Source organism: Phlebotomus papatasi, chromosome 3 (genome assembly GCF_024763615.1).
Source record: "Phlebotomus papatasi isolate M1 chromosome 3, Ppap_2.1, whole genome shotgun sequence".
Classification (NCBI taxonomy): Eukaryota; Metazoa; Arthropoda; class Insecta; order Diptera; family Psychodidae; genus Phlebotomus; species Phlebotomus papatasi.
Window position 1 is genome coordinate 65374067 of NC_077224.1, and position 15496 is coordinate 65389562.

Below are 15496 nucleotides of genomic sequence, written 5' to 3' on the forward strand. Positions count from 1 at the left end.
CTCCAGAAATCCTTTTATTAAAAATGGCCACTTGGGGTAAAAAGTAACAAAAGGTATGGAGCAAAAAGTAACAAAGACCGAAGCAATTTCTGATGTCTCATGGCGAGAAAAAACGTCATTTCCGCGTCTCGCCGCTTTTTGTTTGCATTGGTCAAATGATTGTGTCTCTTGTGTGTTTTTTTTTCTAAAATAGCTTGAAAAGCGCCTTTCTCGTTCAGATAGAGAAAACTGTGTGTTAAAAGGTGTAGAGGAATAAATTTCCTATGAAAATATGTCACCTAGCTATTGTTTTAAATTTACGAAAGCCCGTAATAAAGCAAATCAAAATGTGATAATACCCCATGCCTTGGTACTATTTGCTCCAGCATTTTTGAGAATGATCACAAAATTACCTTTTAGAAAATAGCTCGATAAACGTATTTCCTTACAAAATAGAGGAAAATCATTTTTACAAAGTTGTAGAGCAGTAAATTTCCTATAAAACTGCACTAATTAGAAATTTATGGGGCACTAGGGTAGCTTGTAACTTTGTGACTTTTTGCCCCAGTCTCCCCTATAGCAGCCCCAGTTCAAAGATACACACTTTTCCTTCCGTGAGCTCTCCTTGCAATAAAAGGAATTTTTAACCGTTTCGGTTTCTTTTTTCAATCTTGAAACATCTGAGCTGTGCTGTCCAAATTATGAAAACCGTAGCTTCTTACTTCGGTACAACCAAGATTACTAATAAATTAAGTAATCATTATTTCAATATGGTGTTTAAGCCCGATGTTTAATAGTCTATGCCTAATTTAAAGTTCAACGGTTAATGGGAAAATACATTATTCTGCGGTTTAAGTGAAACACTAATAATTCTGATCTATTTTGTGGGAAATGTTCCAGATGAAAATCTCTCAAATTATGATTAAAAGAATTCATAGCCTCAATCCAATGAAATAATTCCCTCTATATAGGCAGGGGAAGCACATAACAGTGTTACCTGGAAGCAATATCTTGCACGCGTGGAATTTAAACTTTTTCCCATGAGCCCGATATTGCTTTGCTCTAAATCATGCCATGGGTAACAGATATACACGTGAAAATTTTCTACTATGGAGAGTTGTGGAAATTTTAGGCGAATTATGAAGAAAATATCTGTGCAGGGGCTAACGAGAGGAATAAAACGGATGAAACTATGTATATAGTGCAGGAAGGAAGGGCAAGTGGGAAAATTCACTGGGATGGAATCCATATTGTGTGATGATGGTTAGGGAGAAATTGCAAGCTAGGGAAAGGCAAAAGGCCGGCAATATCAATTTCCCCAGAAATCGCTTTGGACTTTCCACCTGCATAAACAAACAAAGCAATTTTGCCTCCTTTTTTCCATTCATCCACATCAATCGCTCCGCGAAGGTAGCTATTACCGCTTACCATCCACCCTATTCTCGCATGCAAAGTGCTTTTGAAGGGAGGATGGCGGGGATCCCCAGGATGCGGAACACCCCGTCAACCCGAAAATCCACCATAATCGCAGCTTTTGGCCCAAAACTTGGTGAGGTATTCTGGGCGAATAAGAGTGGAAATGAGATAAAATGCGAAATGGCGAATTGAGCCAAGAATCTCGTTGCACGGTGTCACCGTTGTGAATAATCCTCCCTTACCGGATGAATGCCAATGTAAAAAAAAAATTCAAGTGCAAGACAATGGGGCCAGAAGGAGAGAAGTACCTTCAATATCACAAATTACATCTTGTGGCAAAGTACGTAATAAAAATTCATCACATTTTGTGAATTATTTCGTTTCAAGGAGTACCCATAGATGTTATAGAGAATATTCTTTTGGCTTTCTTCTCCCCTGTTGTCCCTCTTTCGCTCTGTCACCCACAAAAAATTAGCACTTTATTTAAATATGCATTCTGTGGAGAATCATGGAAATTAACTTGACGATTCGACACAACTCTTGAGACAGAGTATAATGTTTATAAAACTTTACAGACATTCTCTGCACAGATGAATAAATGGCTGCAAATTATTGCATCTAACTTCATCTTACCAGTACATTGGAGAGAAAAGGAGCAGATTCATATATGCAAGACTTTGGAAAATATATTATTTTAAGATTTATTAATATCCAGGAATTCTTTCTGGCTCTGGTTTCGAACACTTAATATTTTAAATTCTTTTCGCTCTTATGAGGGTCGTAATCTGGATAGGTCTGAACAGGTTTTCGAAATTGATCTAGAATTGAAAGCGGAATCGCGTTAAAGGAATGTATCTGTTATAGAAAAATCACTCCATGCTCATAACGCTTACACCTCATTCCAAGACCCTTCGGCAAGTACAATCTATAATATTTTGTTTATCAATACTCCAATTACACAAATTCAATTAAAAAGTGACTGTTCATTATACAATTTTAATGAATAAAAAACTTGAAAAACATCTGTACTGCTTGAAACTGACCCATCTTCCTCTATTAGAGATCTCAAAGTTATTAAAATCCAAAATTTATAACTTACTTCAAAATCCATGAATTGTACAATGTACAGCACACCTTTTGAAATGAGTAAAATTAAATTAATCAGAATTTTCCTTCTGCTCTTGATCAAACGCCAGATTTGATTGTCTCTTTCCATCAAATTTAAATTGAAATTAAAATTTCTTGAGTGAAATCAAAATCTTAATCCTGCAGATTTCATATGGCAACCTTAATCGATGACGTGTGCTTTTGAATTTCTTCGAAACAAAAGAAAAGTCTCAAAACTGAGAGTAAGGAAAAAGAACTTTTTTAGCAAGTTTCTTCTTATTAATGGCTAACTCATCCGATTCATGCAAGGCAATTAAAGTTTAGCCTAGTTTTTTAATTAAATTCCAAGCGACAAAGTTTTATAAATTGAAATTGACATTCATCTATCGACAAACGTATTTCATTTCACTGTATTGAAATTGAAATATAATAAAATGAAAGCAAATTTAGGGTAATAGGACTTAATTTAATTATTAGACTTAATCTAATTACACTTCTACTGGTTTCAGACCTTACACTTAGCCATATGGCTTAACCCTTTAAGGACGATTCGGTCACCAAAAATAAAATTTTTCCTATGCTCGTCCAAAGCCGCGTTTTGCTCTAAAACTAAAACTTCGAAAAAGGTGATTTTTACTGACCCCCAATTTTTGACCCCCTCGTCCTTAAAGGGTTAACCGCTATAATTTTCAGTCAATATTTTTTGGAAAAATTTAACTTAGGTAAAATAATGTATTAAATTATTATGACGCTGGTACACCTTTTGAATTGAGCGGAATTCAATCGATTGAAATTTTACCTCTTACTATTTCAAACTGGAATCAGATGTAATTGTCCCTTTTTGTCAAATGAAAATTGAAATTAAAATTGAAAATGAAATTGAAATTCCACTTTTCATTTGACAGAAAGAGACAAATATATCTTATTTTAATTTGAAAGAGTGTATGAAGTCAAATTTAAATCAATTAAATTTTACTCAATTGAAAAGGTATGTCAGCGCCATTATGACTAAATTATTAAGAGCTAAATCCATTAGATTATTAAAAATAAAGAAAAAAACTGGTTATTATTTTAGATAGTAAACCGGTATAGCCTATTCCAAACACGTCAACCCAGTCGACGGCCGTTACCCACAAGGCCTAATCATTTATTTCTTTGACACGCCTAACCCCTATCATCCTTATGAATGCTAAAAAGTTACTTTGGGGCTCCTACCGTTATACCGGTTTCAGACCTAAGACTTAGCTATATGGCTTAATTGCTCTAATTTGTAATCAATCACAATTTTTTGAGAAATTTTACTTAGAATAGGATTATTGAAGATAAATGACCTATTAGGCTCTCAAAAAGCAATAAAAATGCTCGCTGTTTATGATTTTGAGACCTTCAGAAACTGGGCTAAACCTCTAGTCTGAAGACCGCTTTAGGTAACTGCCCTCAGTCTTCGTGATTGAACATCAGTCGCCAGAGCAAAAAGTTGAAATGAGTGTGGCAGCCTCAGTTCTTCAATTCTCCTTTTGTAATTGTATTTAGATAAGCCTTAATAAAACCTTTAGTGGTTTACACTATTTAGGATTTTGAGGCCTCGACATAGGTCGTCTTTACCGTAGGATTATAGAATATAGACAATCCTAAACAGAAATACTCAGAGCAAAAGCAGTCTATCGTATATGTATTTGGAAATTTTAAAATGACAATTTTCAGAAATTTTTTCATATGCCTAGATGTGTTCTTAAGAAATTTTATTCTTCAAACAAAACACCATTTTCAGGGGAATACAAAGGTGCCTTAAAACGGCACTTTAAACATTTGAAGTCTTTAATTTAAGGCTTTATATATTTAATGTCTTAAATTTGGTAATTATCAATGAATTTATCCAATAAATAGGGCATACATAAAACATGAGGCTTTTAACATATTGTTACGAATGTGAGTACGAGAGCTCCCACCCTGTGATTCACCCTGGTGGACTGTTTTCCTATTAGGGGGCGATGAAACTCATCTGTGGTCTCCATGGAATGAAAAGAATGGGGATTTTCTTAGTGATACTTTATTGCCTTCATGTCCGCAATTGTGTGAAATTTAAAAATCTGAACCCCTTTTCCGGTATGATTAGGGTTTATGTAGCCTTCGGGTGGTTTATGAAAGCTCCCAAAGATGGCGCACAGAAAAAAAATCTCCCTAACCCTGATGATACCATTAACATAATAGAAATTACGCTTAACGGTAGTCACAGCCTGGCACTTGGTTCTATATTTTAGTGAGCATTTCCTAAAACTTAAATCAGGGGTGTGCAGGAACCGTTGAAACCGAATAAACGTCAAATAAGTTCGTTCAGGTAGCGTTTTGACCATTGATGAGCAAGTTTCATTTGACGTTTGTTCGGTTTCTAACGGTTTTTGAACACCTCTGACTTAAATAAATTTTGATTGATTGTAATAAAAACCCTATTCAATAACTATTTCTTTATCTTATAACAACCTGTGAAAAATGTGAAAAAAATAAAATTCAAGAAAACAGGCCATTTACCCTTAAGAGTAAAATTCATGCAAGCAACCAGTATACCAATCGCTACGTGCATTCCTTGCAAACCCAGTCCCTACTTAGTCTTTTCCTCCTTGAAATTCGTAAAGAAATCTCACTCACAATATTAAGTATTTGTTAATCATGTTAACCAACTTTGATCAACTTTCATATTAAAAAATGTCGCGTCAACGTTTTGAAGGTTTGAACCAAGGGGTGCATAACTGTGACGCTCACGGTGCACTCAAGTGCTGAATACTGATCTGTCGATTTCTCGCCAAATTGTTCAGTTTTGCCGAGCTTTTTCCAATCGCCGCCGTTCACGTTTTACTCTGAGAGCCACTTATTCATTCGGGTAGATAAGGGTTCACTTGAGTACCGATCCGTCGATTTCTACCAAAAATCAAACCCCTGGCAAGTTGGCCTTTGGAGCTATTTGAAGTCAATTCCTAAATTTATCTCGGACTCAGCTCACAGTGCTCCGAGGAAAAAATTTATTTAAACAAAAATTTAGTATATTTATCCCTCCATACGGAAAGGTATCTTATAATACGGAAAAACTTCTCATTTTTAAATATTTAGCATAACGGTAGCGAGTGCAAAAAAATTCCCATATAAGTTTAAATCGAAGTATGAGAAAGTGACTTCAAATTTCAGGCAACTTGCCAGGGGGTGACCAAAAATGGCATCGATATTCCGATCTCGTGTCAATCTGCCGATCTCATGTCGACCTGTTTGCCGATTTTTGGCCAAATTGTGGCAATCTGTCGATTTTTATCTCCAGATCGGTACTATTTTACCGATTGCCGCTAACGGTTCACTGCGAGAACCATTTATTCACCCCTTGGTTTGAACAAAAATTTCTTCTTCGCCAATAAAAATAATTAGAATAACCAGTATAATATTTCTTTTGTATCAGTTAAATAATTCAAAAATTAACAGAAATCTATTTTAATTACTAAATATGCATAATTTAAGGTTTGGCATGAAAATGTAATATTGTTTTTAAAGTTATTCACTGATCAAATCGAATAAATCACAGTTAAAATATGTACACAGAATATAGTGTAATTTCTTCCTCATAGTATAATAAAATGATTTATACTCGAATTTCAAAAGTGACAATTTAAACTATTTTAGTTAATGATTTTGTTGGAATCTGCACCCCACAGTCTGACCTCAAAGTTTACAGAGAACAAAATGGATGATCCGTGGGCACAGAATTCAATGAATAAACATTGAAAATGGGACAGGTTGGGAGTATTTATTTTGGGAGGGTGTTAAGGGGTAGTCTAGCTTTCCCCGATAACGTGTAAATTCTTCCCATATTTCTCACCCATGAAGACTTTGGGAACAAAATAAACATTTTCCCATAATGCTAACGACAGTTCTCAAGCACCATGCTCTTTTGGTGCATTTCAGAAAGTTTGCCTAAGAGTATTGCTGAAGCCATTCTTGTGGCAGTTAAGTGACTGCGATAGTTTGCTGTTTTCCTATTTTAACATTTCCCACCCACCACAAAAACATCCAAAACTTGAGCCTAGGTATGTGAGGTGAGACCAGAAGCATTTATTATCCCAACGTGAATATTGAGGTGGAGGGCTGAAATGTTTGTCTCAACATAATCATCAAGCGAACCTGGATTGCAATCATATGCTTACCACATCATTTGGAACTCTACCTAGTAAAGGCATGTGGAGTAGTTAGATCACCGAGTTTCCCAAAATATACACCATAATCATGGTCACGGCTTCGGGAAGCTATATACAAAACCCTGGTGATTTAATTCGCCAGAAATAAATCCAGTCACGTTGCACAAGTATTCGAGAAATCCACAAGTACTACCTTCATCATCAAACGACCTTGCTTCCCGACCGTTAATGCAAATATCCAGTAGACAAATACTCATCGCATTATATTCATATACAGAGGAGAATTTAAATGAATCACATTACTTATCTTAGTCAATGATTTACGTAACGTGTACTGAAAAAAATTACTGAATAGTGGTGTTGAAGATTAATAAGATATTTTTAGCGGACGAAGAGATTTTGATTTCACTTCATTTTGCGATGTTTCACATGCAATACGTCCACTGAGAAAAAAAGAGGGTGCGATTAACATTTTTTCGTTATACCTTTAACACTTTTTAGGTGTAAAAATATATTAACATTTTTTAACGTTACTTTTACACCTTTTTAAGGGTAAAATTAACATGGAAAAGGGTACCTTTAGCCCCTAATACACCTGAAAAGGGTAATAATTACACCGATTTCAGATCAATACTGCAGGGTAAAATTAACATTTTCGGAATGTTAGTTTAACTTTTTCGGATTTTTCTCTGTGTCTTTAAGATCCAGTAATTTTCTCTATAGTGACCGCAGAAGCAGAAGTAGGATCATTATACAAACCAACTTTTAGAAGTGTATCTTTATATTCTCATTCATCTCACAAGGGGTTCAATGGTATAAAATCATCCCGCGAGAATGGCTTTAGATAGCGCCAGGATATCTGACGATCAGCTTGGTAGAAAAGAAAATGGTCGCAATGGAAATTAATTGTAATATTTTATATTTTGTATGTGACATGGTGTACCATTTTCACGCGCTGGCAAATTGGGTAACAGTGTGACATGTTCAAAATTGTTTTCACCACAAAACCCATGTCGGGTGAGGGGGTGAGGAACTTCTTTCCACACTGGAAAATCTTCCATCACTGTCACGAGGGTGAAATGTAATTCAGAAAGCTGTGTGCATGGCTAGAGATAAGACTCTGGAATTTATTTTCCTTTGCCACTGATTACGGGTTGATTTTCAACTCATGCGATATAATGCAAAAGTTTCCCATTTCCTCGCCCACCAAAGTCAGACACATAACCCATTCATGGTCTAATATTGAAAAATGGGTATATCTATTTATATTGTGGATTCATTGTATAAGTATGTCCTGGAAATGCATTTTATTTTAAAATATCAATGGGTTCATCAGTTCAATGAGCCAAGAGGTAGAACAATCGCTGTATGATACAAGAATCCCGAGTTCGAGTCCCCTGTAGGACACCAGGAATTTTTCTGCCATTTTTATGATATTCGAACTTCGAATTGGATACAGTGAGACACTTGATTGTTATCATTAGAATTCTAGCTTCATATTAAAAGACTGAAATTCCCGTCCATTTCCTCGGTTCTGTCAATATCGCGGCTACTTATGAGTTCTGTTGATCCGAATAAGAAGAGCGCTGTACAGAAAAGGACAAAATAACAATAAAAAATAACAATAAATCTCCAAAACATCTCGTTTGCAAGGAGACCACTATGAATTTTTCAAACGAAAATCATCTCGACTGAAGTACATCCTAAAATAGAAAACATTTAAGTCTGTACAGTCATACAGTGTCGGCCATAAGTTTGTTGAAAAATCTAAGTTCAAGAAACCAGACGAAAAAAAAATTAAGTTTTTTGTAATCCATAGGGGAATGTAGGCAGCCTTAGCACATTTTTTCGTGCTTCATATTCAGGACTAAACTGTAAAATGGGCAGTGAATTGCACTACACCAAAAAGTTCTCTGATCTTTTAGGTTTCTATGCATGCCTAGTTCACTATCACAGAATTGTTGGTTTTTTTTGGACAGAAAAATGAAAAAAAAATATGACGATTTGTGCAATTTTTGCCCCCGGGGGCAGCGTTCACACGATAAGGGTTTGAATTCGTTATTGCTTTTTTTCTCGAAATAAATTTTATCTAAAATTAAAAATTATTTTCCGATTGTTATAATGTAACCCCGTGAACCCGCGGAAACTATCACTGCACTAAAAGAAAATCTTTAAAACACTTTTTTCACATTTTCTGGAGCACTGTTTTCTCTTCCAAATGAATATCGAAAAATCGACTATGAATATGAACATGTTCACACGATTCACACTGTCAATAACCGTCGCGTCGTCTCTGGAGTTGGGAAGGAGACTATACGCCTGTCGAAGAGAAAATGACCACGAATGTCTCACTGTGGCTTATGAGGCTTTAGTGAGGTTATGATTTTCAAGCTGGAGTTGTCTGATATGGATGTGCAAACGCTCAAACATTCAGTGTTTGAAACCACACACAGTATAGTACTTGCGAATTTTCCGCCACCGTGAAAATAATTTCCCTCCGATGCAAAAAGTTATTGCGTAAATATTATCTCAAGTATACTCTTCATCCACTGTGTAAGTGATTTTTTTTAGAAATGAGTTTAACTATGAGAAATCAAATGAAATGTGCGCCATCAAAATTACACATTTTGGGCCAATTTTCTATTTGTGATCCTAGAACCTAGGAAAGAAGGGCTTGGCTGCCTATTTTTACAATGAAGATAAGGTCCATAAATACTTAACTTATCGCTAAGAAATGCGGAACCAACTCTTTGGAAATAAAGAGAAAATTCGCATCGTTTGCAAGCTCACACGTGCGAAGCCTGCCTACATTCCCCTAAATAACATCTATGGATAACAAGCAACTCATTTGCAAAAAGAAATATTTTAAAATGTTATTTTTTCTATAATTTTGTCGACTTTCGAACATAGATTTGTCAACAAACTTATGGCCGATAATGTACTTCAGGCAAGATGAAATTTTACATGAAAATTGGTCAACAGTGAACACTGGTAAAAATGAAAGGGTCACCGGTGATCCTTTGAAAGGGTCACTGTTTTGACACCTATTCCTTCTGATCACACCTATTTATCTCCGGAATAAACGAATAAAAACAATGAAAAAGTCATCTTTGGTGTACACTCAGATGAGAGAAATATGATATGAATCATAAGTTTACGATAAAACATAATCTATCGTGATAATTGTGCATACAAAATTTCCAGAGATACAAGTGAATCTTTCAAATGGTCAAATATGATCCATTTTTTCTGAAAAAGGTCAATTTGACCCTTTTATTTTTACCAGTGAAGTACTGAACTGAGACTTGCTTCAGTGAAGTGTTTATGGAACACTCACTACACAAGTGTTCATGGGATGCTTACAAGTGTATATGGGACACTCACGAGTGTTCATGGAAAACTCACGAGCACGAGTGTTCATGCAACATTCGTGAGTGTTTATGAAACGCTCGATGAACATTTATTTGAGTGTTGGTGTTAGCCTCATCATAGAAATATGAGGCTAACACAAACACTTTCAGCATCAAGCATGATGGAAGATTAGTCCAGCCTTAGTGCCACTTGTCATAACACTCATTATAAAAAATGAACTTTGATTCAACACTTAATGTAGGAATTGAGTGTATTATCAAGTCTCATTCCACACTCATTTTAATACTCATTTCCACAATCATTTATTTAAAGATTGTCTCTCTCAGTGTACATTTTCTTATTCTTTTCTACTTCCGAGAAAGTCATGGACATTTTTTTTTGTCAAATTGGTGAACGGAAAATTTGACATCCCATCGAATTTGTTAAAATTGACCCTCATTCTAATTCCTTATTTGAATTGTGGTTACAAATTTGTTTTCTTGGATAGTGTTACTCTATAACTTAATAGAATTTATAATGAATTAATGTAAAGAATTTAAATTCAATTACCGTTTACAGTGTTGTAATCTATTGTCTTATCTTTAAAAACTCCTTGTCACTTGTTTTTGAATATTTAGTGAATTTTGTTTTTATTTTTATCATCCAAAATATTTTCAGCTTCATTTCATACTAAATTTAGACCTATAAATTAATTAAAATTAATTATCTTGCACTTGCAAAGACAATTAATCTGTATACGTAACAAATCTTCACTTGAGACGAAAACTTCACAAACTAAAGCTCAGCAAGTTGTTTCATAAATAAGATACATAAGTATTCTTCCATGGTCTCGACATTATATTAAAATGTCTTTTCTGTTTAAGTAGCTGCAACAATGACACTTTTTCATATCACTTAATCTCCCAAAACAATTTCACCTTTCATGGGATTCATATGGAAATTTGTTGCGTACTTGGCAAGAAGATTTGCAATAAATTAGCTATTTAAGCTCATTTCCGCAAGAAAAATCAGTGATTTCCAAAAGCGATAGAAGAGATTGTGCTAAAAGAAAGGAAATTTGAAAAGAAAAAGTGCTTGATATAAAATTTTATTTGTTTGCCATCAAAGTATAAGAATAAAATTGAAAGTCTAAACACCAGTTTCTTGTATGAAATAACCATATCATCTCATTATTTCCCTTTTCCCATCTATACGCACGTTCATGCATATTGGCTCACCAGTTTGGCAAGGAAAACCCCCTGAGGGGCTGATGTCAAATTTTCTGCCACGGTGAAAAACCTTTTCATTCCCTGAGAAATTGCAGGGGAGATATTTTGGTGTGGGATTCCCAAGGATTTTCGATTTTCCTCTCTGGGACGAAAGGAGGAAAGATAAACATTAATGATGAATAATTTGAAATTGATATTGATGAGTTTTCTATATCTGTATGAACACACCAAGTTCAAAAGTATACACACGGGTATTTATTTTGTTTCTTGAGCTTCTTTGACAGTATTCACTGAGAGAAAATACTATATCTGTCTGGCTATGTAGAATTCCGATATACGCATAATCCCGGGACCCCATGTCTATTAATATTGTCTATTAGCTGATGAGTTAAAATCGTACTTGAACGTTTAAACGAAATTTGGATTACTGAAAGAATTTGTTACAAAAAAGAAAACAATTTTGACGTTTTTTACATCACGTTTTATCTTGTAAAATAACTTGTAATCGATGTAAAAAAAAACTACCGTACAAATACGAGTTTAATTCATCAGCTAACAGGAATTTTTTTGGCGTCAGATGAATATATTCCGAAATATCTAGTCCATCGAAAAGTATGTTTTTTCAAAAACCGTATCTAAAAATGAGATTCTGTAATATTGGTAATTTTTTACTGATTTTTTGACCACAAGTATAAAGCATATTTTTTATGTTTGGATAAAATTTTAGTTTAGAAAGTCTAAATACGTAAAAATATTTGAAAAGATATATACAAGAAATAGTAAATATAAAAATATAATGGGATAAAAAGAAGTGAGCAGCAAAAAGTTAAAATTAATCAGTTAATAATTAAATTCAGGTAGTAAAAAATCTAAGTTTATAAAAATGGATGTAATATGTGTAATATTATTAATATATAATATAGTTACAGATAAAATTAAAAATTCCTTAGATTCCTTATTTTTCCTTTGCCAAAACTTGCATAAAGACTTCAGCACTTTTAATAAAGTTTTAAGTTGTCTACAGATCAAATTTGGTTTACTGCTGATCTGGTCAAATTATTTTTTTACTGATCATTATTACAGTAGGAGAGACCGAAGCACAATTATCCAGTAAATGAAATTTTTCATTGCGTATAATTTGTATTAAAATGTTCTTTAATATACCTTCTAAGACATCTTATAACATCCCACTGTCTAATACCATACGTGACTAATTCTGCCCCGGTCTCCCCTACGATATGTCAATACTTAGTTTTGAATACAGCATTCAAGATAATAAAATACAAATTGTTTTTCAAATGCAGAGTCTCAAATTTTGCTCTTGCTATATAAAAAACTCTTGCAATATTTATTAGTGACTTGTGTTAAATTTTTCTCTCAGTGTTTACGATGAATTTTCTGTTTTCTCTGTGAATCTTCAATGAGATGAAATTTTCATAAAAAATATGCTGAATGATTGATTTATCCTGCAAAATTTCCTCTCCAACTCAAATACTCACAATTCCATTTTATTCACATTGCATTCTCTTTAAAGAAATTGACTCACAAATCCCACAATATTGCGACATAAATTTCATTCTCAATAGTACTTTATTTCAATATAAAGTTGTACCTTTCTAAATGATTATATCTTACCTATGACGTGGTATTGTTGACAATTTTCAAAAAGCCAAATCTCTTTTCTAAAATGCACATTCGAGGAAAGTATAAAATGTTAGCTGTATGAACAAATATAAATTCATGAACTACAAGTTACGAAACTCCTATAAAATTGTATAGAACATTTTCAACATGTGAATAATGCATTTTCATACCACATTTTCCACCATTAAAATTGTGTATGCTTGGTACTCTCAGATTGGTACACAAGTTGAAAATTAACACAAAAGTGAAAAGAATTCATGTGGAAACGTGAAATTTTACGAAAGCTCCTGACCATTCACAAATATTCCAGCACATTTCTATTAAGTATAAATTCCCTGAATCTAACTTTGAAAGGTATTCCTTGTTACTAATATTAGATGGCATTTTAAGAAAAAAATTCTACTCACAGTCAGAGTTTAATTTTCGAACAGTGTATTGGCTAGAACGTATAGTTTTCTATTTGCAATTGTTGACAGGAACATTGAAAGCCTCATTGCTTTGACTTTTACCAGAATATAGTAAAGATTGACACTGTCATATATATTGACACTCAAGACACTTGAAACGCTAAAACATTCAAAAAGCCACTCCGAGAGCGAAACTCAATTTAAAAATACCTTTTCTTTGGCTTTCGAAGCAGATCTTCTAATATCTCTCTTGAAGAAATTCCGAATGTGAATGGTTGTTAGTTTAGAAATATTTCGTCGTATTTCATGAACATCCTCACTGATATACTCAGGATTTCCCACTACATAATGGAAATCATCTATGAAATGATTGCTTATATCGATCTTGGAAATAACAAATTGGTACGATTTATACAGGGATCGGAAGATCGGAACGATCTTCGGCGATATTGGTAAAGATCGACATATTGAAACGATTTTATCAAGTCTACAGATAGAACTTGCTTACTTATTTATGTGCCACTATGTCCCTTTGAGGGCCCAAGGCCGCCATCACACTTCCCCATTGTTAGCCACTTCAAAGTTCCGTTCGTCAATGGTCATGTTTTACCGGTATCTAGATGCTACGCTGCCGGTGACCATATACTTCGTTTTAACTCCGTTGATCTCATGGCAGGATCGACAAAAATCTCCTTCACCGCTCACGTCGAGCAACCTACGATGTTGATATCATCCGCGTAGGCAAACAACTGGAAGGACTCGTAGTAATCTGCTTTGACCTGGTACATCGAACTGGAAGTGATTATTCTCACCAAACTGATTAGCTTAGATGGAACGTCAAGCTCCCCCAAGGCTGCCCACAAAGCTTCTCTGTTGATTGTGTCGTAGGTCTGTTCGGAGTTCGGAGTCAATGAAAAACTGATGGACTGAGATTGTTCCCAGCCTTTTCAAGTTATTTGTCGTACATTGAAAGGCTAATCTTATGCCCTAGACACACTTAGTGGAAAATTATGGAAATGTAGTTTCATTATTCCGAATAAAATTACACTACATAGTCCAATTAGTCCATTTCTAAGTCAAAATTTTCCACTGATAAGAAATTAGAGAAGTTAAGCCTTATATCTAATCCTCTGGTCTGTCGAGGCCCTTACGTACATCTCCCAGGCCGAAAACCTTCCTGGTACCAATAGTCTTTTCAGCATAGGACTACAACAAATCAAGAATCACCTTCAACAGTACCTTATACGGGCTTCAGACCTAATGCTTAGCCATCAGGCTTAACTTCTCTAATTTCTTATCAGTCGAAAATTTTTGGAAAATTTTGACTTAGAAATGGACTATTAAGGGAAAGTAATATATTTAAATCAAAAGAATATAATAAATTGGTTGCTATTTAGGATCTTGAGGCCTTCGAAAACCAGGCTAAACCTCTAGTCTGAAGACGGTCTTATACGCACTGTCCAATATGACGATGCACCTGTAGTTTTTATAGTCCAAACGATCACCTTTCTGCATACTGGGATCATTAATGCTACCTTTTAGTCATCAGGCATCTGTTCCGTCTCCCAAATTTTACAGATTAATCCATGGATGCGATCGTAGAGTTCCACACTCCATGATTCACCAGAATCGCAAGGATGTTGGCCTCGCCTGGGGTATTGTCTTCTTTACGATCATCAGAAGCCGGTACTCTTCCATCCGTGTCCATGTAATTATCGTCCGCGCACATCAAATCGTGGACATACTCCTCCCATCTTGCAACAACTTCAGGTTCTTGTATATCAAAAGGTTTCCCTGTTTTTCTGTGCACATATTCAGCCGTGCCTACTAGCCTATGCGTTTTAACGCCACAGCTCTGTAACAGGATCTGACTTCCCTCCTTTGTTAAAGCGCCTCGATATCTTCAAGCTGACGCCAGAGGAAAATTCCTTTCTTCTGCGTCTCATACCGGACTGTGAATTCCTCCGTAACTCTTTTTGAGGACCTGTCCAAAGTGCGCTTCAGGGCTTTTGCTTTTATGTTCTGTTTTTTTTTTCTTTGTATGATACAAGCGTCTACTGATCGAGGTCATTTTAGACCAAGACATTCCATATTCCACTTCGTAAGTCCTTAGTACGTTGCTTGGGTTGTATCCGTGAAAATCCGCAACAGTTGTACCGAGGTGGGGTTGCTAGACCCTCACCCGGCC

General features: G+C 35.0%; 1 protein-coding gene across 1 annotated transcript in view; it reads left to right on the top strand.

Moving 5' to 3' along the window:
* Window positions 1-15496, top strand: part of LOC129805226 (nephrin-like) — a 164904-nt gene that overhangs the window by 65599 nt on the left and 83809 nt on the right. The gene's annotated exons all lie outside the window — the stretch shown is intronic.